General features: G+C 33.8%; 1 long non-coding RNA gene across 1 annotated transcript in view; it reads right to left on the minus strand.

The window, feature by feature from the left end:
* The window catches only part of LOC140699149 (uncharacterized), a 259144-nt gene that overhangs the window by 211408 nt on the left and 23353 nt on the right, over window positions 1-24383 (minus strand). Inside the window, exon 2 of the long non-coding RNA XR_012077150.1 lies at window positions 5499-5624. This is a non-coding gene — a long non-coding RNA (uncharacterized lncRNA). The remainder of the gene's footprint in view (window positions 1-5498; window positions 5625-24383) is intronic.

A 24383-nucleotide genomic window follows, 5' to 3' on the forward strand; every position in this document is an offset into this window, starting at 1 on the left:
TATTTCTGCAGTTGCATTTTAACTTTAAAGGCGTAATTGTATTCTCTCAGACTGAAGATTATTTTCATTTCATGGTTGCAATATCTTACTGAAGCTATTTGATGACATTGATTTTGGTTTTTAGCGTTTTCTTCTGTTCCCAGTATTGTCTTCATCATAAATTCTTTATGCTGCCTTCACAATTTTTTGTTTGTTCTGTCCTCTTTCTTGTGATTTAACTATCATTTTATTTTTTTAAAATAAAACATTTAAAACCTGACAACACAGCCACTGTTTGTATGTAGAATGATTTCCTGTGCTTCAGTAAAGGGTGGAGTGGTCTGGCTTTAGTAGGTCTTTCTTTTTGACTACTGTTTCTTCAGAGAAGATACAGCAATCGACTGCCTGGCAGCGAGGGGAATGGATAAGTCTGGCTGCTAACTTTCTTAATGCCAAGTGGAAAAAGGAAGCTGAAATTGTGCCAGTTAGTAGGTATAGGTATATCTAAAAATTAAGGAATCAGTCAAGTTAATACATAATGTGTCCTATTTATGCATGTTTTAATCATTTTTCTCTTTATTTGATGTTACATTAAAAGGACCAGCCAATCAGTGGTGCAGATCACAAGGATAAGCAAATGCTGCAGAATTTATCTAGGAAAAATACAGGTAGGGTTTTAACCCACTAGACCTATCTGTATGTGACCTCAGTAACTTTTACAGAACAATAGCTTCTCTATAAGGGTGAAGTTTTTTGTTTGTTTGCTTGTTTGTTTGTTTTACTATATTAACTATAGAATTTGAATGTTATTAGCAATGATCTTCAAATATATTTGACCATGCTCCCTCTCCCACTAGTGTGTGTGTGTATGCGTTTGTGTGTGAGAGAGATAATATAGGAGATATATATGACATGAGATACATATATATGAACTGGATTAATTACAAGATATACAAATAAACAAGAAAATATGGATATATTTCAAAACTTTGAAAACAATGAGGAGATTATTTACAGAGTTGAGGGTGAGATTCAGGGAATCAACAAATATTATTGATGTAAGTAAGCAGCACCAGAAAATGGTATCACTCCATTCTCTGAAGGGATCAGGGAATGAACTAGGGCTCCTAATGCCAAGGAGAGAGCAGAAACCTTGGAAAATAATCTATCCAATAGCATCTTTAACTGCAGAGAAAAGCAGACACTTCCATGATCCTGGTGTTCAAGCAAAGAAAATAGGAGCTGGGAGAGAAATACCTTAATTTTGCACTCATCTTCTGATCTCCATCTGGTCTCTCCCACATTGGCTAACCCCAATCAAAATCCAAAGGGCAATGAACCCAGGTGATTATGCCCTTAGAGCACAGACTACAGCAGGACATAAAAGGGTAGAAAATGGATCTTGGGGAACAAGGACAGAGTGACCAATTTAATAGAATCTTTAAAATTATGTATAAATACAAGTTCCACTATGTTCTTCACACACCAAGGAAAACTTCCTACTCTAAACACCCCACTTTGGTGAACACTGTTTTATAACCCAAGAAGCAAAGCTGAAAATGGAAGTGAGCTGAGGTCATTGCGAGAAATCTCCTTCCATCCCAAGCTTTTCCCAGTGAGAAGTACTTCTTATATACTTTAATGTGAATCACCAGTGATTTACTAAATGTAATGAATCACCAGGGATTTTACTAGTGTATACATTCTGATTCAATAAATCTGGAGTGGTGACTGAGATTCTGCATCCCTCTCCAACTTCCAGTTGATGTCAAAGCTTCAGGTCAGAGGACTACATGTTGAATAGCAACTTTCAATAGGACTGAGAATACGGGACATCAATTACCCACCTTATCTATTACTGTCAAATGTCTTTAGCCCTGGCAAAAAGTTCAAGCCTGGCAAATCTGCAGGTCTCCCTTGTGAAATAAGAAGTTTAACCAGATAATCTCCAGTAGTCTATAACACTATAAAGTATGAGTCTGTAAAGTTTACAGGTTTTTTTTTGCACTTTATGCTTTAAATCACAAATTAGTAATGACTTTCCCACTGTGTATTATTTTAAAATAATTCAAGGCACAAGTTAACAAGGAATAGGACAATTTCAGGGAAAGAATTGAAAGCTAGACCTCATATCCAAGAATAAATACAACATGAAGGGTGGGAAAAATATATGTTATTTTCTTGTCATATATTTGCCATATTAAGATTGCATATAATTAATAGTTCTCTTGCTCTTTTGAATATTCATACATATTTTAGAGAGATGAACTTACTAATGCAGTATGTACATAACAAAAATATTGTTTGTCTAAAGAATTATTGACATAGAAATATCAACATGTCCATAATTATAGTTATGGTTATGGTTAAAATCTGATGAGGTTTCACTTAAACCACAATGTGCATTTATTATATTATTCTAAGTAGGTCTGTACTTGAATAAGTCTAAATCCGCTTGTTTACTGATGCCTTCACCTCCCTCTTCCAGCACTGTGAGCCTTTAGAGTCCCGGAATAGCATAAAACACAGGCACACCCACGTCTAACTTGAAGTATCTTTGGCTATTTTATTGATGTCTTACATGACCTCATGAAGGACTCAGGAAAAAGGAAGAATTATGGAAACTATTCATCCGTTGTACTATTTCATTACATCTTCCTCTTTGTGTCTTTTGTTTCATAACCATAGAATTCACATCCTATACTATATGACAAGGACTTTTTAAGCGAAAATGGAAAGACTATGTCTGGTGATAGGAATTTTGTCCCCAACTTTGTCTTATAGACCAATATTATCTTCTTGGATTTTGTGACTTTTTAAAACTCACAATATTTGCCTCTGCCCACGTAAGGTTTCTGTTGAATCAGATATTTTCTCTCTGTGTTTCACCAAAGGCTTTACATGGGTGTTCCCCATATACATCCTCAATAGATAATCAAAATAAAACATTTAGAGTCATGCTTTGGTATATTGCTTCTAGGAACCCCTGCGGATAGCAAAATCCATGTATGCTCAAGCCCCTTGTACAAAATAATGTACAATCTTACCTGTGGATTCTGAGGGAATGCCTATATATAGATTCTACTCAAGAATTTGGGGAAAGGTAAAAATATGAATTAAACAAAGAGGTAGTGGAGGTTATCCAGAGTGAATTTCGTTATTGCTGAGGAAATCCAGGGTGATTAAAAGTAAAATCCTAACACTTTTTCTAGAAAATCAGATAATAGACATGTTTAGCTTCAGCAGTCCAGAGAGCACTTCCAATTCTGATCAAAGCCCCTGGGCTTTGATGATATTGATTTTGTTTTTTAAAGTTTTCTTTCATTCCCCTACCCATTTCATCCCCAACATTTTTCTCCTTAATGTCCTCATTTGTAATATCAGAAGATTAAGTGAGAAACTATGAGTCCTCCCTTCTCTGAAATGTAAATAAGAGTTTTATAAATCCCCAAATTTATGCTTCTCTTATTTGTCAGTTAAAATAAAACAATAAAACACCATACTCAAAAGAAAGGAAGACATTTAAAAATGACCACACTTGTATCTAACCTGATCTCCTTAATCACTCCTTTCCCTCACCCAAATATCTACTGACTTGCAATTTTAGTTTCTCTTCTTTTTTTTTTCCTCAGAGCTATTTTATATATGTTTTATATATATATATATATTTTTTTCCTCCTGCAGTAAGGTTTAAAAATACAGGTGTAAATTAATCCACCACTGAAGCACTTTTTTTAATTTCTCATTACAGTATTTCAAATCATTGTTAATTTGCGTGGAGAATAGGCTACATTTCAGAATATCGTTTTGCTGTTAGCAATAAATGAAAGGCACATACTATGTATTCTGAACTTGAAGAATATGTCTCTGAGCCAAATTGAATCTTAAAATTATGTGTTGTCTTCTGTATCTGCCTTTTAGAGATAAATCATGGTTAGGAGAAATGACTTGTTCAAAGTAACAGAGTTTGTTAATAATCATTTCTAGACTAGGACTCAGGTATCTTTTTTTTTTTAATAGAAGTCCTGGGGATTGAACCTGAGATCTCTTGCATGCAATGTATGCATGCTACCACTGAGCTCCATCCTCTCCCCCTGGACCCAGATAACTTGACTCACTACTCACTTCCCTCTTCTGAGAGCACCCCTCAATAAATCATCTGTTCAAGAATCCCTGCCTCTGACTCTAGTCTTAAGTAACCTGTGTCTCACACTGTAACATGTGACATCAATCCACTGCTGGAGAAACATGAAGGCTTTGATGCATTAGGAGTGACTCCAGCAACAACAAAACCTAAATTGACTAGATTGAATTAACTCATCTACATTAATGGTGTGACAGAAGACATGTGTCCATTTCTAGATGCCAGCTTTACCTATTTCATTCTCCACTCTTCTTTTATATATGATCACTGGCATTCAATAGAAAGTTATGAAAAAACTCGAAAGCAAGAGATTAATAATAATAATAATAATAATAATAATAATAATAATAATAATAATATTAGACTCAGAGATAACATAAATATTGGAGCTAGAATGCAGGAACTGTAAAATAACCATTACCAACATATTACAGTTTTATAGTAAAAGTTGGACAATGTGCATTAGATGAAGCATTCGAACAGAAAGATGGAAAGCACTAATGAGGGTCATATAAAAATTCTAGGAAAAAAACACACTGAGAGATGAAGAATGATAAATCATTAGGAAAAGTTAACCTGAAGATAGGTAAGTAGAAATTACACTGAGATACCAAAGAGAAAAAAAGTGTAAAAGAAACAGAACAGAGCATCTAAGCGTTAGGAAACAATATGAAGCAGCATAACGTTTGTGTAATTTGAGCTCCAGAAAGACAATCAATCAATCATTTAACCAATACAGATCTAAGATGAAGGAACTCCAGGCAAGATAAAAATAAAATAAAATAATGCAAATTCTGTGCACTGAACGTTGGTGCTGAGATGTTCTATTCTCAGCATTTTTGTCAGTCTCCTTAGAAACTGAACTCTACATTATGTCTGTGGCGGTCTTGAGTGAGAGAAAGTTCCCCACTTTTCTCCAAATGGTAGCAGACCTCTTAAGTCTAAAAGGTTTTTCTACCCCTTGCTTAGAGGCCAAAAGGTTCACTTCTACCTGCCCCCCTCCAGAAGCAGTGGCTTTTTTGGGGGACCCTGAGGACCACAATATTTCCTTCTCTTTCCCCAGCAGTTGAAGGTTTTTTTCTGATAAAAAAAAAAAACAGTCCCTAGAGATGGGTAGTATTTTTTTCTGGTCTCTAGTAACAATCATTAACCTCTCATAAACCCATGCCACCAAGGGATTCTCTCTAGTCTCCTGTCCCCTCAACCCCCCACAAGTCTCTCTTATGAACACCCAGAGAACATTTATAAGAAAGAGTTTGCAAGTGACTGTGAACTTCCCTTGTGTTTGAAAGGTTATAGTTTCTCTTCTAAACTGACATTTTAGTCCAATCTCAGCCTTTATGGTTTACTGACATTTTAGCTGAATTCTTCTTACCTGCTTCTGTGGTAGCCACCTCTTCACAGCCAAATGTGAGATAGTGTACTGGTTTTCATCTCCTCTCGGAGAAGCTTGTCACCATTTCGAATTCAGTTAACCCAGTTGAGTTGAAACCTTGGTTCTCTAATGGACACAAAAAATTTTATTATTTTTGTACATTTTCAAGTTTTACTTGTAGGGTAAATATATTTCTTGTGGCCTTCTACATCTTAAATGAAAGCAGAATTCACAATATGTTCTTTAAATAATAAAATAGGCTTATTCCCGAGGATACTAGGATTGGACATCCTTCAGCATCTGATCTTCTTCCATGCCATTTTGGGAAAGGAGTTTTTCTTACACATTCCTACTCAGGTTCCCTCTTCTCTCTTTGGTCTATAGGGAAGTGATTAGGACAATGTGTATTAGGCCTATCTAACATTTATTGACTTTATCTTCCCTTGGAATATAAGAAGTTGAAATTGTATGAGTGTGTGTGTGTGTGTGTGTGTTTGAATTAGAACAGGAAAAATAATTGTTGGAGAAGGATTGTGTACTTTTGGGAAATTGGACTATTGTCATTTTAAATGACAAAGAAGAAAGTAACACTTAGGGTTTCAAACAGCAGGGTTTGAAAGTGGAAGGAGAACAGTAATGATATTGTAGCAATCTGAATCTTTAAATCCCTATCTTGGGATCTGGGAAACTCACTTAATTTCTATATCACAACATCTATACCTGAATAATTTTCAGGGTTTGTATAATAATCACAGAGGCTAATATTCCAGTCTTACTTATTTTTTTTCTCATCTGTGCTTAGAATACTTCTAACGAAATACTAAGTGCTCTAAAACTGTCAGCACTGGTTGAAAAACATTAAGAAATCTATTTTAAACAAGTGAAAAATATGTTTTTAAAACAATTTTTTATGTTTAATTATAAATGCTTTTATAAATTACTGAAGATTTTAAAATAATTTATTGGAATAAAATTCACTATGTAGGAAAACTCCTTGCTGATCACATTTGCATTTAGGATCAAATAAGAAATATAAAATAAAATTAAAACAGTTATTTATGCTATGCATTTCAAAGTTTATAATTTGCAAAATAAGTCAAATTCTTTGCTCAGCTTGTCTTTCATTCTGTATAATAGGATTTTAATTTATCCTTTCTACCAAGTATCTAAAATGGCAGGGAAAATAAAAGTATCAGTTAACCTATCACTAAATAATTACCCAAAATATCAAAGAAAAAAAGAAAATGTGATATAAATAAGACACAGTTTAAACCAACAGGTGACAATTCCACTTAATTGATTGACCATCTATCAAATTCTTCCATGAGGTGAGGGTTTTTTTGCAGTGGGAGGAAGGGAAAACATTCCATTCTCTTGGAAATGAAACTCGTGCTTGAAAGATATGAGAAATACTGAAATGACAGATTTCTACAAATTTCATAGTGACTATTGCTAAGTACTGTAGTAAGAATTTGGGAAGCATAATTCAAGAAAAGGGGTAGGCAAAATCCATCTGGCTCAGAGGAAGGCCAGGAACCACCTCTGCTACCAGCCCACAGGTTTCTGACCCTTCCACCCCACCTCCCAATGCCTTGCAATGGGAGTATAAGTTAAAACTCTCTGTCTTTCAAAAAGGAGGAAAACAATCCTTTGCTGGGCCCAGGATTTGTTTTAATACAGACTAGAGGTCTGCCATTATTTAAGGAGGTACAAGAAACCCTTTCCAGCCCAGAACCCACTCACAGATAAAATGAAGTATTTGGCTGACAAACAAGGAGAATGGTAGGAATACAGAGAATGCCCCAAGCCCAAGGTCTGAGCTCACAAGGCCTACCTAAGACCCAGGCTCTCCCAGGTACACTGAGGGCTCACCTGATTCCATCGTAATCAAGTACCATGCAGAAGGCTATAGCTCTGAGAGAGGCACAGAGCATGGAAAGAAACCCTTCCATGATTAACATAAGCTTGCAGGGACTCCTAAAAGCTAAGAATGGAGACAAAACACAGAAAAACCTTTCACACACTCAGGTACCACACTAAGTGAAAGGTAAGAGAAGCCCACAAAGATCAATGGAACAAAATAGCAATCCAAGAAATGGATCCACACAAATATATGAACGGATTTGTGATGAAGATACACAGGGGCCATTTTCTTTTTAGTTTATTAGAGAAAAGATAGTTTTTTCAAGAAAGGGTACAGAAACGTTTGAATGTCCCTGTGCAAAATGAGAATTTTGAAACATACTCCACATACACAAGTTTTAGCATAAAATGGATCAGGCTTAATATAAAAGGTCAAACTATCAAATGTCTTTGGGGATAGATATATAATGGGAAGTCTGCATGACACTGACCCAGACAAAAGGTTTTTAGATAAAACATCAAAAGCAGAATTTGTAAAGAAAAAATAATAACAAATTGGACTTTATCAAGGTTAAATACTTTTTCTCTGCAAAAGATACTATTCAATGAAACCATAGGCTGCAAACTTGGAGAAAATATTTGCAAATAAAACTCAACTATAAGAAAACAAATAACCCAATAAAAGTAGACATAACACCGGTACAGACACTGCATCAAAGGAGATGTAGGGATGACATATAAGATGTTCAACATCATTAGTCTTTAGACAAATAAAAATCAAATCACTGCACAATTATTAGAATGCCGAAAATTTTTAAAAGATGGAAAATACCAAATTCTGGCAAAAATGGGGAGCAGAGGAAACTCTCACTGAGGATGGCAAATGGTATACAGTCTTTTAGAAATAGTATGATAGTTTCTTACAAATTTAAACACATATACCATACATTGCAGTAATTTCACTACTAGGTATTTAGTGAAATAAATGGGAAAAAGGTTTATATAAAAATCTTTATATGGATGTTCATGATAGCTCGATTTACAGTCACCCAAATCTGGAAGCAACCAAGATGTCCTTCAACAGGTGAAAGAATAAGCAAACTGTGGTTCATCATTACACAGATAGCTCATCAATACATCAATACCTGAGTGAACAACTCTTCAGCAACTTAAAAAAAATCAAATAAATAAAAACTCAAGTGGCAATGACAACAGCAGCAACAAAAAAAACTTAAAATAAAATATTAATTTACTCAACTACATGGATTAATCTTGAATGCATTTTGCTTAGATAAAGAAGTTAGACTTAAGACTACATGTCATCAATTTTCCATTCTGGAAAAGGAAAAATAATAGAAACAGATCAGTGGATGCCAAAGATTGGGAAAGACAGGAGATGTTGACTATAAAGGAGTCACAAAAAGTGACAAAATTGTTCCATATAGTATTGTGTTAGTAGATACTTTATACATTTGTCAAAATCTATAAAATTGAACAACATGAAAAGTGAATCTCACTGTGTACTGTGTGCAAATTTAATGACAACAATAACAAAAACCAACCCATTAAAATGCCAGGCGATCACAGGATGGACTGCAGACTGTAACAAATAAATCTAATTATACTACAAACATACGGAATAGCCTTTCTGAAGGAAATGTCAAAGTAGCTGATCTAAGTGACTGGAAAACAATACTTTGACTTGATATTCTAAGACTGAGGACAAAAGGGACTATTTATTAATATTGAGCTTATGTTGGTAAATTTGTTTGTGACATTAATAAGTGTTCTCAATTTTGAAACCACTTTACATGAATAAAAGGACTGAATTAAGTAAATAAATCATACTTTATGAGAGACAGGTTTCTCAGTGTCAAAGTAGAAGTTATAAGTAACTGGGGGTGAAGGGAGGTGACAGAAATGTGGCTAGAATCAGCCCTGTGGTCCTGGATCAGAATTGGAGATATCAGTATGGATTCATGTTTAGTTTTAATTTACATGCAGATGGAAGGACAGATAAACATACAAAGATATGTGCATATATGTAGGTTAATATACATACATACACCTCTTAGTTATGTGTGCTATAAAGTCCTAGAAGCAGTGACATTCCAGTAGAAATAAAGACGATATAGTAGAAATAAACCCATAAAGTTGATAAACTTAAACCCAACCATATGAATAAGTACACTGAATTAAAATAGACTAAGAACACATATTAAAAGATAGAGATTGTCAGATTAGATAATCTCTAGTTATATGTTCTAAATAAGAAGCTCACATAAGAATTATATGATGTATATAGACACTTATCATAATTAAACCTATACCTGTTACAAATGCTCTGTAGTGCAGAAAAAGTTTCCCTACTTCCCTTCTAGGTTCTTTGCCTGGTCTAATTACTTAAACAGATTAACGAGAGAAAAAAAATTTAATTTTGTACTACAAGAGCCCCACAAATTCATAAGACTCCCAAGCAGTCAGGTATTGAGGCTTATATACATCCTCAGCTGAGAAGAGAGTAGGGACCAGGGACTCCAAATAGAAGGAAGAAAATTCACAGGAATGAAAAAAACAATGGTTTGGTAAAGAAATGTTTGCCAGGCCATGCAGATAAGCCTTTCTGATATAAAAAGTTGTCTCTGTTAATAGCTCTCTTCCTGGTACAGGTGCCCTATCTAAATAATTTTAGGAAGTTAAGAGGGAGGTGAAAAGCTCATTTTGAGTTTGCTGGGCCCTGACTGACTTCAGCTAGAAATAATCCAGATGACAAAGTGGCACATTCTGGGGTCACCTGCCATGAACCCTCTCAGCTCAGAATAAGACTATATTTTAATTAAAGTATTTGTGGATTTATATAGTGAGTTATTTGAAGCCAAGAAAAATCATTAAAATAATTTAACAGTAGTTGATAGAACAATGTATAGAATACATGAATACTTAGAGAAGCATGGGTCTTAATATCAAAAAAGTAAGGACAACCTAAAAACAACTGGCAGAAGAATGGATGAATATACTGGGGTAAACTTATGTTTCAGAATATTATGCAACAGTCAAAATGAATGATATTGCCATATAACATAATATTTTCCATATAATTTTCAGTGAAATACATAGGTCACACAAAATTATATATAGATTGGATAGTTTTTATGAGGTTAAAAAAATAAGAAAAAACATTCACTGCTTAAGACTATACATACATATGATAAAACTGTATAAAAGTAAAAGCATAGAACTAAAAACTGCAAGGGGTGGTAAGTCAGGAAAATAGAAGAAGGGTGAACCTTGTAAATCAGTGTAAGTTTTTCTAAATATTCTAGTGGTGGTTGTTTCATGGTTGTTTGATACCATGTCATACATAAAACAAATAAATAGATAAAGTCATATCTCAGAGATACTGCAAGTACAATTCCAGATCACAACAATAAATCTAATATTACAGTAAAGCAAATAACACACATTCTTTTTTTTTAAACATTTTTTATTGATTTATAATCATTTTACAATGTTGTGTCAAATTCCACACACATTCTTTAGATCCCTAGTGCGTACAAAAGCTATGTTTACACTATCCCATAGGCTATTAAGTGTACAATAGCATTACATCTTTAAAAAAGTACAGATTTTAATTAAAAAACACTTTATTGCTAAAAAGCTAACCATCATCTTAGCCTTCTGTGAGGTGTACTCTTTCTTCCTGGTGAAGGATCTTGCCTTGATACTGATGGCTGCTGACTGTTCAGGGTGGTGGTTGCTGAAGGTTGAGATGGCTGTGGAAATTTCTTAAAATAACACTGAAGTTTGCCACATTTATTAACTCTTTTTTTTTATGAACAATTTCTTGGTAGCCTGCAATACTGTTTAACAGCATTTTATTCAGAGTAGACATCTTTCAAACATGGTATCAGTTGTCTCAAACCCAGCTCCTGCTATATCAATAAAGTTTATGTATATTACTAATCTTTTGTTGTCATTTGAACAATTATCATAGCATCTTCATCAGTAGTAGATTCCACCTCAAGAAACCATTTTTTTAAACTCATTTATAAGAAGCAATTGCTCATTTATTAAAATTTTATGAGATTGCAGCAATTCAGTCACATCTGCAGCAATTCAGTCACATCTTCAGGCTCCACTTCTAGCTCTCTTGCTATTTCTAACACATCTGCAGTTACTTTCTCCACTGAAGTCTTGAACCCCTCAAAGTCATCCATGAGGGTTGGAATCAACTTTTTCCAAACTCCTATTAATGTTGATATTTTGACCTTTCCCCACAAATCATGAACAATCAATAATGTTCTTAATGGCATCTAGAATGGTGAATCCTTTACAGAAGGTTTTCAATTTACCTTGCCCAGATCCATCAGAGGAATCACTATCCATAGCAGCTATAGCCTTAGAAGATGTATTTCTTCAATAGTAATTCTTAAATGTTGAAATCACACCTTGATCTATGAAATGCAGAATGGATGCTGCGTTAGGAGGTGTGGAAGAAGCATGAAAAACACTAATCTCATTGTACATTCCCATCAGAGCTCTTTGGTGACTGGGGGCAATGTTAATGAGTAGTAATATTTTGAAGGGAACCTTTTTTCCCTGAGCAGTAGGTCTGAACAGTGGGCTTAAAATATTCAGTAAACCATGTGGTCAACAGATATATTGTCATTCAGGCTTTGTTGTTCAATTTATAGAGCAAAGACAGATTTTATTTAGCATAATTTGTAAGGGCCTTAGGATTTTCAGGTTGGCAATTGAGCACTCATGTCAACTTAAAGACACCAGCTGCATTAGCCCTTAACAAGAAAGTCAGCTTGTCCTTTAAAGCTAGGCATTGACTTCTCCTTTCTAGCTATGAAAGTCCTAGATAGCATCTTCTTCTAATAGAAGGCTGTTTATCTATGGTCAAAATCTGTTGATTAGTGTAGCCACCTTCATGAATTGTCTTAGCTAAATTATCTGGATAACTTCCTACAGCTTCTATATTGGCATTTGCAGCTTTACCTTGCACTTTTATGTTATGGAGATGGCTTCTCTCCTTAAACCTCACAAACCAACCTCAATTAGCTTCAAACTTTTGTTTTGCAGTTTCCTTATCTCTCTCGGCCTTCACAGAATTGAAGTGATAACTCACTTCCTTGTTCTCGATTAGGTTTTGGCTTAAGCAATTGTTGTGGCTGATTTGATATCCTATCCAGACTACTAAAATTTTCTCCATATCAGCAACAAGGCTTATTTGCTTTCTTTTTAAAATTTTTAACCGTTTTTAATTGAAGAATAATTAATTTATAATGTTGTATTAGTTTTAGGTGCATGGTAAGGTGATTCAGTTATACATATACATATATATTCTTTTTCAGATTCTTTTCCAAGATATTGAATATAGTTCCTTGTGCTATACAGTAGGTCCTTGTTGTTGATCTATTTTATATACAGTAGTGAGTATATGTTGATCCCAAACTTCTAATTTATCCCTCTCCCCCTCACTTTCCCCATTGGTAACCATAAGTTTATTTTCTATGTCTGTGAGTCTATTTCTGTTCTGTAAATAAGTTCATTTGTATCATTTTTTAGACTCCATATATAAGTGATAGCATATGATATTTGTCTTTCTCTCTCTGATTTACTTCACTTAATATGATAATCTCTAGGTCCATCCAAGTTGCTGCAAATGGCATTTTTTCACTCTTTTTTATGGCTGAGTAGTATTCTGTTGTATAAATATACCACAACTTCTTTATCCAGTCATCTGTTGATGGACATTTAGGTTACTTCCATGTCTTGGCTATTGTAAATAGTGCTGCTATGAACATTGGGGTGCATGTGTCTTTTAGAATTACAGTTTTCTCTGAATATATGCCCAGGAGTGGGATTGCTGGATCATGTAGTAAGTTTATTTTTTTTTATTTTTTTAACATTTTTTATCCATTTATAATCATTTTACAATGCTGTGTCAAGTTCCAGTGTAGAGCACAATTTTTCAGTTATACATGAACATATATATATTCATTGTCACATTTTTTTCCTGTAAGCTACCATAAGATCTTGTGTATATTTCACTGTGCTATACAGTATAATCTCATTTATCTATTCTACCATTTTGAAATCCCATCTATCCCTTCCCACCTTCCGCCCCCTTGGCAACCACAAGTTTGTATTCTATGTCTGTGAGTCTATTTCTGTTTTGTATTTATGCTTTGTTTTTTTTTTTTTTTTAGATTCCACATATGAGCAATCTCATATGGTATTTTTCTTTCTCTTTCTGGCTTACTTCACTTAGAATGACATTCTCCAGGAACATCCATGTTGCTGCAAAAGGCGTTATGTTGTTGGTTTTATGGCTGAATACTATTCCATTGTATAAATATACTACATCTTTATCCAGTCATCCATTGATGGCCACTTAGGCTGTCTCCAAGTTTGGCTATTGTAAATAGTGCTGTTATGAATATTGGGGTGCAGGTGTCATCCTGAAGTAGGGTTCCTTCTGGATATATGCCTAGGAGTGGGATTCCGGGGTCATATGGTAAGTCTATTCCTAGTCTTTTGAGGAATCTCCATACTGTTTTCCACAGTGGCTGCACCAAACTGCATTCCCACCAGCAGTGTAGGAGGGTTCCTTATTCTCCACAGCCTATTTTTAGTTTTCAAAGGAACCTCCCTACTGTCCTCCATAGTAGCTGCACCAATTTATATTACCACCAACAGTGTAGGAGGGTTCCCTTTTCTCCACCCTCTCTTCAGCATTTATTATTTGTAGACTTTTTAATGATGTCCATTGTGGCTGGTGTGAGGTGATGCTTCATTGTAGTTTTGATTTCCATTTCTCTAACACTTAGCAATGTTGAGCATCTTTTCATGTGCATGTTGGCCATCTGGATGTTTTCTTAGATGTCTACTCATTATAATCTCCCCTCTCAAAATCAACTCTTGTTACTATTTTTGATATGTTAATTCTAGTTTGATTTCATTGCATACGGCTGTTACATACCTGATAATTTTTGTATATCCAACTATACAATTATACAATTGCATATACAAAATTTTTTCTTTAATTCTTGTATAAATAATTTCCTACATTATAATAAAACTACAAACTTTTTTTGGGTTGAAAATAGTCTACTGCCTTGATAAAGTACACTTTGTCAACCCCTTATAATTGGATATTTGGATTATTTTTTAAGTATAACAAAGAAATAATATTATAAAAAACTTCTTTGTAAATATAGATGTTATCCTCTTTTCAGTTTTTCTCATATATGTTTCTATAAGTGTATTTATGTTATCAAAGTAATTGAAAGCTCTTGACTTTAAAAAAATTTGCTTTGCAAATGACTTTCAGTTGCATCAATTTCTGCTTTAACCAGCATGTTATGACAGGATCACATTTCATTTTAGACCTCATTTATGTATGTTGGTAATTAAATAATTTGCAAAAAGTAAGCATTCCTTTAGGAAAATTTATTGATGTACAGAACATTGAGAAATTATTTTTAAGCCAATATAAAATTCAGAGCACTACTGTTTTTATAAATTGTAAATTTTAGTTCTCTTCAGCTCCTAGAAGCAATTTTAAATGGTCTGGAATTGTATGAATAAAATTTATGAAAGAGGCATAAATTATGAGCATACAACTCTTCATATTTTCAAATTAGTAGGACTAATCTAAAATTATTATCTGAGTATATAATTAAAACATTTGATTTTGCTATATTTTAGAGTAAGTATAATGTTCACATTTGTATTATGTTCAGTGAGAAGTATTTTTTAAAACTAACCTAAGACTTAAAAAAAGGAAATATAGAGAATATTTTAATTGTTTAAAAAAGAGTATTAATGAGAGGAGTTACGCTTAGTGTATTATGGCATAATATAGAAGGATCTGATTGTTATCAATGCTCTTAATTATTAAACTGTTTAAACATATAATATCATATAATATTTGCTTTGAACAGATATTCAATTATGGGAAAAACAATCTAATATATAAGGTAACCATTATTTTACTCTCATGTGAGTTATCTGATAATTTTTAAATGGTTTATTATAGGTATTTCATAACTGAGTTTTAGGCATCCTTTAAATCATTTTGGGCTGCTATAATAAATTATCGCAGACTGGATAGCTTAAACAACAATTTATGCAGGGAACTATATTTGATATCTTTTAGTAACGTGTTTAAAAAGAATATGAAAACGAACATATGTATGTTCATGTATGACTGAAGCATTGTGCTATACACCAAAAATTGACACAACATTGCAAACTGACTATACTTCAATAAAAAAAAATACATATATATAAACAAAACAAAACAAAAAAACTACAAACATTGATTTCTTAAAGTTCTGGAGGCTGGAAAGTCTAAGATCAAGGTGCTGTGAAATCCAATGTCCGATGAGAACCCATGTCCTGGTTTGCAAAGGACCATGTTATCTCACATGGCAGAGCAGAGTAGAGTAACTGAGCAAGCTCTTTTGTCTTTTTGTCTTTTATTTATTTATTTTTTAAGATGTCAATGAACTCAATTGTTTTTCTGGCTTATTGTGGTCTAACTGACAAATATAAATTGTATATATTTAAAGTATACTATATATATGTAGAGTACATATATATACACACTGTGAAATAATTAAAATAATCAAACCAAATAACACATTGTTCACTTCACATAGTTTCTATTTTTCTTTCCTCTTTTTTGTTATAAGAACATAAAGTCTACTTTCTTAGAAAATTTCAAGTACATAATACAGTATTGTTAAACAATATTGTTAACTATGATCATATCAATTCTAGTTTCATTCTATTATGGTCAGAGAAGGTACCTGTAATTATTTTGATCTTCTTAAATTGGTTAAGACCTGTCTTGTGACCTAAAATGTGATGTATCCTAGAGTGTCTCATTTGTACTAGAGGAGAATGTGTATTCTGCCCTTGGGTGGAAAAGTCTGTATGTATCTGTTAGGTCCATTGGGCTGCAAAATATAAAGCAAATATCGACAGAGCTGAAGGGAGAAATCAATAACCATACATAGCAGGAGACTTCAGTATCCCATTTTCAATAATGGATAGGACAGCTAGAAAACAATCTGCCTTTTCTTATAAGGATACTAATTGCTTCACGAGGCTGTGTCCTCATTACTGAATTACCTCCCAAAGGTCTTATCTCCTAATGTCATCACATTGTGGGTTAGGATTTCAAAATTCAAATTTTGAGGGTACACAAATATTTAGGCACTTGTTCTAATCATGAAAATATGGTTCAATTGAATATACAGAATGTAAAAGATTTAGTAAATATCAAACGGTTCTTTAAAAGATGGATTATCTCTTTAAAAGTACTTAGAGATTTTCTTGTTTCCTAACATTGTAAATCAGGGCTAATTTTAAAAAAGATTAGTACAGAAATAAATGGATTCATAATAAGGCTATTTGATAATGAGCAGTTTGAGAGTTCTATTTCTCATTGGCCAGGTCACAAAGCACATTTTACCTGAATGAGAATGAAATCAATGAGGGATTCTATTCTTTACATATAAGTTGTGGTAACTGAGGAATAATTTAAAACATCAATTAACCTTTAATGAAAAGAATGTAGAGAACATTTTAACAAGTATTTATTTATTAATTTTTGTCTCATGCAAATTACAGTATGTTAGCTGTAAGTAGTATGTAATTATTAATCATAAGAATTATATGTAAACTCATCTTGATGGGATGTAACATTATAACGAAATTTCCAAATATGGAAATTTAGAAATATTCCATCACTTTGAGTACTAGAGTGTGTGTGTGTGTGTGTGTGTGTGTATGAGAAGTAAGAGATATACCCAATGGGCAAGCTGTTTTATCTTATTACTTTAAAATGAACTAGTTGGACCTGATACTCTCTCTGAGATCTTTTCCAGTTACAAAACTGAGAGATACAATGCTTCTCTTATGATACCTTGGTAAATTTCACTAAGTGAATGTTGAAAAGCTCTAATTAAAACAGAGATAATTAGGATCAAATTAGGATCCTTTTCCTCTAAATTCCCCAAGGTCTTACTCCACATGACAACAGTAAAACTGTTTCAAGGATATTGACTTCTTTGGTAATGGCATTATCCTAATAAAAGGCATTTTATATGTAGTCAGGTCATTTTCTCCTTCACTTCTCTAAAATTTGTATAGCTTCTATGGTGGTATTTTGGAGTCAAACTGAGCTCCAGACTGCTCTGTATACATAAACTATCTAATTCAGAAGGACAGGATAAGGGCAAGAGAAAAACAGTGGTTTCTGAATATCAACTGTATAAAAGAGGAGTCTAAAATGACTTCAGCTTCACTTTGACTCTCATTCTGGTCTATATTTTGGTAATGCCACACATGAATTTATGTCCAGGTTAATTTTAAAAATGAATAAATTTGTGAAATATAGTATTCCCTCTGACACTTTTATACTCTATATATTAGCTTTATTAATTTTAGACAGATTTCTTCCTGACTATTGGCCCCTAATCTCCCTTCTTTAGAGTATTTACTTTCCAAAAACTTATCATTGTAAATTCTTTCTCTGCCCCTTTGAGATGTAAATCTTCTTGCAGTTTCTTGCCAGTTTTACAACGCAGGAACATCTTTCTCAGTGACCTAGGAGCCATCCTTCTGAAATACAATCATCAAGAAAGATGAGGTCTGTATCTCCCAGTCTCTGTGGGAGGGCAGTGGCCTAACTTCTGAAAGTCCTAATTAGCAAGCACAAATGGCCTAATCACATTGACTAACCTTCCCATTACTGTCCTCTAGTAGTTTTCTGCTAACTCATCCTAGCACTTAAAAACTCTCCTGTCTTTTATTTCTGTGGAATTGAGTTCAATCTCTTTGCCCTTTTGCAGTTGTCTTAATCCCTATTGTAACAGTCTTGAATAAATTCTTCCTTGCCTCTTTAACTTGAGTGGCACAGTCTTTCTTTCACAACTCCAAAGTGGAAGAAAGGAAAGTGCATGTTAAATTACAGATTCCCATAGAAAGATATAATCCAATTAGTAAAAAGTAGTATGTGTTTCAGTTTTGACATGTAATTATCTGTAGTCTGATGCCAAACTTAAAACTTTTTAAACTATGTGTATTATTACAGTTTCTCTAAGTAAATAATGCTGTGCTATGTATGTATATACACATGTAGTTGTTATTTATATTAGGAAATATATAATATTGTTATGTACATTAGAGACCATATTCTATCATATATATTATGTATTTTATATGTATATAAGAATAAAAACAATTTTTCTTTAAAATTTCTCAAGTTCTTTTTCTCTTACTTCATAGAGCAAGAATATGACTATCCAAGCATATTGACTATGTTTTAGCAACATTAGCACAATAAGGATATACACATGTGTATATATATTAATTTGCACACCAATCTGAGTATATAACCTCTGTTGTTAAAATTATGATGCAAATGAACAAATTATACCTTTGAGCTTTTTAAAGAGTTCTTTGTAAAGAACAGGGAGAAATTTTAAGAGTTGGGAAGGCAAAAATCAGTAAAACAAAATAAAGGAATTAGATGGCAGATAGGAGCGTCTGTTTGCAAAGAAATCTTGAAGGAGTGAAGGTTTGAAGAAAATGGGTTGGTCTTGCTTTGACTGGGAAGGTGGGGTTCTGACATTTACGTAAAGGGTTCATCTGGGCTTCTTAGAGCTGTTATTTTAGGGGTACTCTGGCATAACATCATGTGGATAAGGCCAAAACTGATTTGAATTATTCTGTTACTTATTTACTATCTTACTTACAATACCTGTCACATCCCACCAGTGTGTAGAGATGATGACAGCTAACAATATCTAAGAGTATGCATCTGAGGTAGTGAAGAGAAACTATTAACCCATGGTTGAATTGGAAGAGAAAGTGTATACAAGAAAAAATCCTCATTAAATTTCTTCTTCTAGATTGAGTCCGTAATTGTGAATCATAAATAACTTACTCCTTGGGAAAATAATATATGTAACTTAGGTTTCACGAACACCATTTTCTCATCTGACTGAAAAACTGGTTGAATTTTTTGTTTGTTTCGCTTTTCACTCAAATCCATTAGAGAATTCAGGTAACGATGTGGATAACATTATGTATTTCCCCTTGGTAAAACAAAGTCTTTTTTAAATGTCCCACAGCAGACAGGTCATGCCTCCTTGAAGGGATGAATCATACAGAGATCATATTTGTTTCAACAAATGACTTGTCATCTAGTGCCTATTGCATTTTGGGGGGAAGAACAGACTAATTTTTAACCCCAGGGGAGCTGGATATAGTATGTATTACTCACTGACAAATATATGAACTCTGTTTCCAGCTTTTCTTTGAAGAATTGCACTTAGGAACTCCTAATTATACAATATGTCAGCTAAGAGATATGGAGTGACAACTTAAAGGCTTTCTTTCAAACTGTGACGGCCATTTATTTTTTAAGTGATAATATTTATTGTGGAAGAGTAGACATTCATAGCGCTTTGTACTTCTTAAGACTGAAGGAAGTTTCCAAAGATTTAAACATCTGAGAACCTATACTAAGTAGTATGTATTGGTCAAGCAAATGAAAGTTCTAGCAGGTGGGAAAGGAGTGTAACAAATAGCAAAATAAGTGCACAATACAGGAATAAAAGGACTACAAAGACAATCTGAAGGATCTGAAAACCAATATTTAATGTGTGCTTAAGAGAATAGGATGGACAGATGTTTCTCAGTAGAAAAAAAGTAGTTTAGTAGATGCCAAATGGTGTAGGCAGTAAGTGGATTGCAAGTAATTCATAATAATGGATAGAGAGCACTTGAAAGGTAAATTTTGAGGGTTATGAGTGTCAGATTGCAGAGTTCAATATTTTGGTCTGCCTTTTAGTACTGATTCTTTTATTTACCGTCATCTTACTTTTTAGCATCCTTTATTTGGAAATTGTTAACAGTTTTAATCCAGTATTTTTCAACTTTTTCCCTCTACATTTCAAGTATTACAAGTGTGTTAAATAACAAAAGCATCCTGTGTGATTTATCATAGAGATGTAACAAAGTATGTCAAAGTCTCTGAAGTGGCCTTATTGGTGTCATATCTCCTTTTCTCTAAGTGAAGGTAGACTGAAACAAAACAAAACAAAACACCTTAGCCTTTATAACCAGATCCACCTGGGTTAAACTATTGTAAAGATTCTTGTCTCACTAATCTAGTGAGGTTAGTCTCTTTTGGTTTTATTCTTCTAATGTATTAATATTAATACAAGCATCAACACATGGTTATTAATGAAGATGATACGCATTCCTCCAGCAGAGGGGATGATCAATAGACTGAAGCTGTAGCTGCCCTTTTTCTGCCAGGTAACAGGACTAGTGATTACGATACTGTGTGCTTAAGGATGGTAGCACTCCGCAGGAAAATCTTTATAGTTTTTTATAAGTTGATCTTCAACAAAAACTTAAGGAAATATTATATATCCATGTACTGGAATTTCTATGCAAGTTATTTATGTCATTTGAATTTTGCTCAAAAGAGTAAATAGTAAATTGTCTTACTTCCATAAAAGAAGAGTTAATTTAATGTACAGTGTCACTGAATTTAAGAAAACCTATCATGTGAAATTTATTTCTTCACCCTTTATGTTTTGTACCAACCTTCTGATGCTGTTTGCCCATGTTAATTTTTTCTAGTACTGATTTTTAGAGAAAAACACTAACCTAGAGATACTATCTTTTCTATCATGATCATTGCATCATTGTATAGAAATAATTTTTTATTCTTCTAGATAAAAAAATCCATATGCTTGAGTTATTGCATAAACTACTGAATAGCTGTTCCAAATTTGTTTCCCTGAGCTAGATTTCAAATACTTGTGGATACTCTGGTAAGGTAAGTGGTAAGTGGGATGGTAAGGATGGTAAGTGGAAGTATGCTTCTGTGTTCCTAGAAAGCCTTTGCTTTCTTGACACAGATGCTATCCTACCTTCACAGTCCTGCTTCTTGTATTGACAGGAGCAGTAAGTCATCAGTTCTGACAACTTAGAGCCCTTGAATCAATCCAACAGCTGACTTGCCCTACATTTCTCATTATGTGAGCAAAAAATAATCTACTTGCTTAAGCTTGTGTTTTAAATGATGTTCTGTTACCAGCAGCTAAAAATATGCCTATCTGATATACTTTACGATATCCTTTTCCCTTTCTGGCTTGAATTGTCTCATAAATAAAAGTAGATGAAATGGTTAATTTTATGTGTTAATTTGAATGAGCTAAAGTTTTCCGAGATAGCCCATAAAACATTATTTCTAGGGTGTATCTGTGAGTATGTTTCTGGATGAGATTAGCACTTTATAATCACCGGCCTGAGTAGACTGTCTTCCCCAATGTGAATGGCACCATCCAATCTATTAAGAGACTGATCAGAACCAAAAGCTGAGGAAGAAGGAATTTACACATTTTTCTTCTTGCTTCCCTACTTGAGCTGAGTCATCAGTCTTCTCCTGCTCTTGGATTGGAATTTATACTACTAGCTCCCTTGGTTCTCAGGTTTTTGGACTAGGACTAGAATTACACACCAGTGGCTTTTCTGGATCTCCAACTTGTAGATGGCAGGTCGTGAGAATTCTCAGCCTCTATAATTACATGAGCCAATTTCTCATTTCTCTCTCTCTCTCTCTCTCTCTCTCTCTCTCTCTCTCTCAACTCTATATTGCATTGGGTCTATTTCTCTGGAGAACCATAACTAATACAGTAAGGATCAAATAACAGAACACATATGGGTGTTCTAGTTCCAAAGATCTTCATTCTCATTTTCTGTCTTATTTGCCCTGATCTGGTTATGGGAACTAACTGGAAATTGAGAAAATGAAGCTATTCTAAAAATAAATTTCAGTTTCAATCTTGTCAATTGCATCCCTTTCCCATGCATTAATGGCCAATTTTAATAAATCTTTGTTTTTTGAATCAGATTTGCAAAAACTGAATGAGAACAATTATTTTAACTATTTCTTACATGTCTCCCTTGCTATTGCATCTCAAATTCATCTTTGTGTATGTTAGTAAAATGTCTTGCAAATGATGGAAATATTTTTGCCACCAATATGTAGATAAATTGAAATAATACATATATGAAATTAATAGAAAATGGTCTATTGGATATGATTTTTAAAACTTTCTCTCACATCTCTATCCCTGAATTATTCTTTCTAGTTAATCATGTCAACAGAGGTTAAAAAAACACTGTTGGAATTATCTTGCTTGTGAAGATTATTTAAAAAAGGGTAGAGAAGTTTCTGTGTGATACCTCTGCTATAATAATGACATATCTTGTTGCAACTTTACTATCTTTATTATCAAGAGAGTATGATTATGGATTTACAGGAGTGATAAATTAGACCCAAATGTGAGAAGAACAGATAATAATGAATTTGTAGCACTGACCTCATTAAGATTAAAAAAAAATGAAACCTTAGTTGGATTCTCTTGGCTACATATAAGAAAAGCTGTGAAATGTAAAAAAATAAGGGAAACTAGGGAGGAAATATAATAACTTATCTATGAAAGGTGGATGTCTAAGCCACAAGTGGAATGTATAATCCTTATTCCAAAGAGATAAAATATGAACCTAAATGATTGACACAGTTACCCTGAAATAGACAACACATTAAAGATAAAGACTGAATCACTCAAGATGATGAAAACACCACAGCAACTCAATAACTTGTTAATATAGACCCATTGAATTTGGACTAAACTTGTCTGAGGCTTAAATCTCAAATGAACTCCATCCCCTCCTCTCACTCAAGTCCCTTCATTCAAGTGCATGTATCTCACGGAAACATTTACCACAGATGCCCTCTCCTGAGGCAAGAGTCAGACCTAAAGCACTCTTATAATAGCTTTTTTTTTTTAACTATAGTTTTGAACATTTTTCTTCACATTTTTTTCTCTGTGATTTAATCATAACATTTTGTGTATATTTCCCTGTGCTATACAGTCTAATCTTGTTTATCTATTCTACAATTTTGAAATCCCAGGCTATCCCTTCCCATCCTCTACCCCCCTGGTAACCACAAGTCTGTATTCTCTGTCCATGAGTCTATTTCTGTTCTGTATTTATGCTTTGTTTTTGTTTGTTTGTTTGTTTTTTAGATTCCACATATGAGTGATCTCATATGGTATTTTTCTTTCTCTTTCTGGCTACTTCACTTAGAATGACATTCTCTAGGAGCATCCATGTTGCTGCAAATGGCGTTATGTTGTTGGTTTTTATGGCTGAGTAGTATTCCATTGTATAAATATATCACCTCTTCTTCATCCAGTCACCTGTTGATGGACATTTAGGCTGTTTACATGTTTTGGCTATTGTAAATAGTGCTGCTATGAACATTGGGGTGCAGGTGTCATCCTGAAGTAGATTTCCTTCTGGATACAAGCCCAGGAGTGGGATTCCTGGGTCATATGGTAAGTCTATTCCTAGTCTTTTGAGGAATCTCCACAATGTTTTCCATAGTGGCTGCACCAAACTGCGTTCCCACCGGCATTGTAGGAGGGTTCCCCTTTCTCCACAGCCTCTCCAGCATTTGTCATTTGTGGATTTTTGAATGACGGCCATTCTGACTGGTGTGAGGTGATACCTCATTGTAGTTTTGATTTGCATTTCTCTGATAATTAGTGATATTGAGCATTTTTTCATGTGCTTTTTGATCATTTGTATGTCTTCCTTGGAGAATTGCTTGTTTAGGTCTTCTGCCCATTTTTGTATTGCGTTGTTTATTTTTTTCTTATTGAGTCGTATGAGCTGCTTATATATTTTGGAGATCAAGCCTTTGTCGGTTTCACTTGCAAAAATTTTCTCCCATTCCATAGGTTTTCTTCTTGTTTTATTTCTGGTTTCCTTTGCTGTGCAGAAGCTTGTAAGTTTCATTAGGTCCCATTTGTTTATTCTTGCTTTTATTTCTTCTAGGAGAAAATTTTTGAAATGTATGTCAGATAACGTTTTGCCTATGTTTTCCTCTAGGAGGTTTATTGTATC

This window comes from Vicugna pacos, chromosome 11 (assembly GCF_048564905.1).
Source record: "Vicugna pacos chromosome 11, VicPac4, whole genome shotgun sequence".
NCBI classification, from domain to species: domain Eukaryota; kingdom Metazoa; phylum Chordata; class Mammalia; order Artiodactyla; family Camelidae; genus Vicugna; species Vicugna pacos.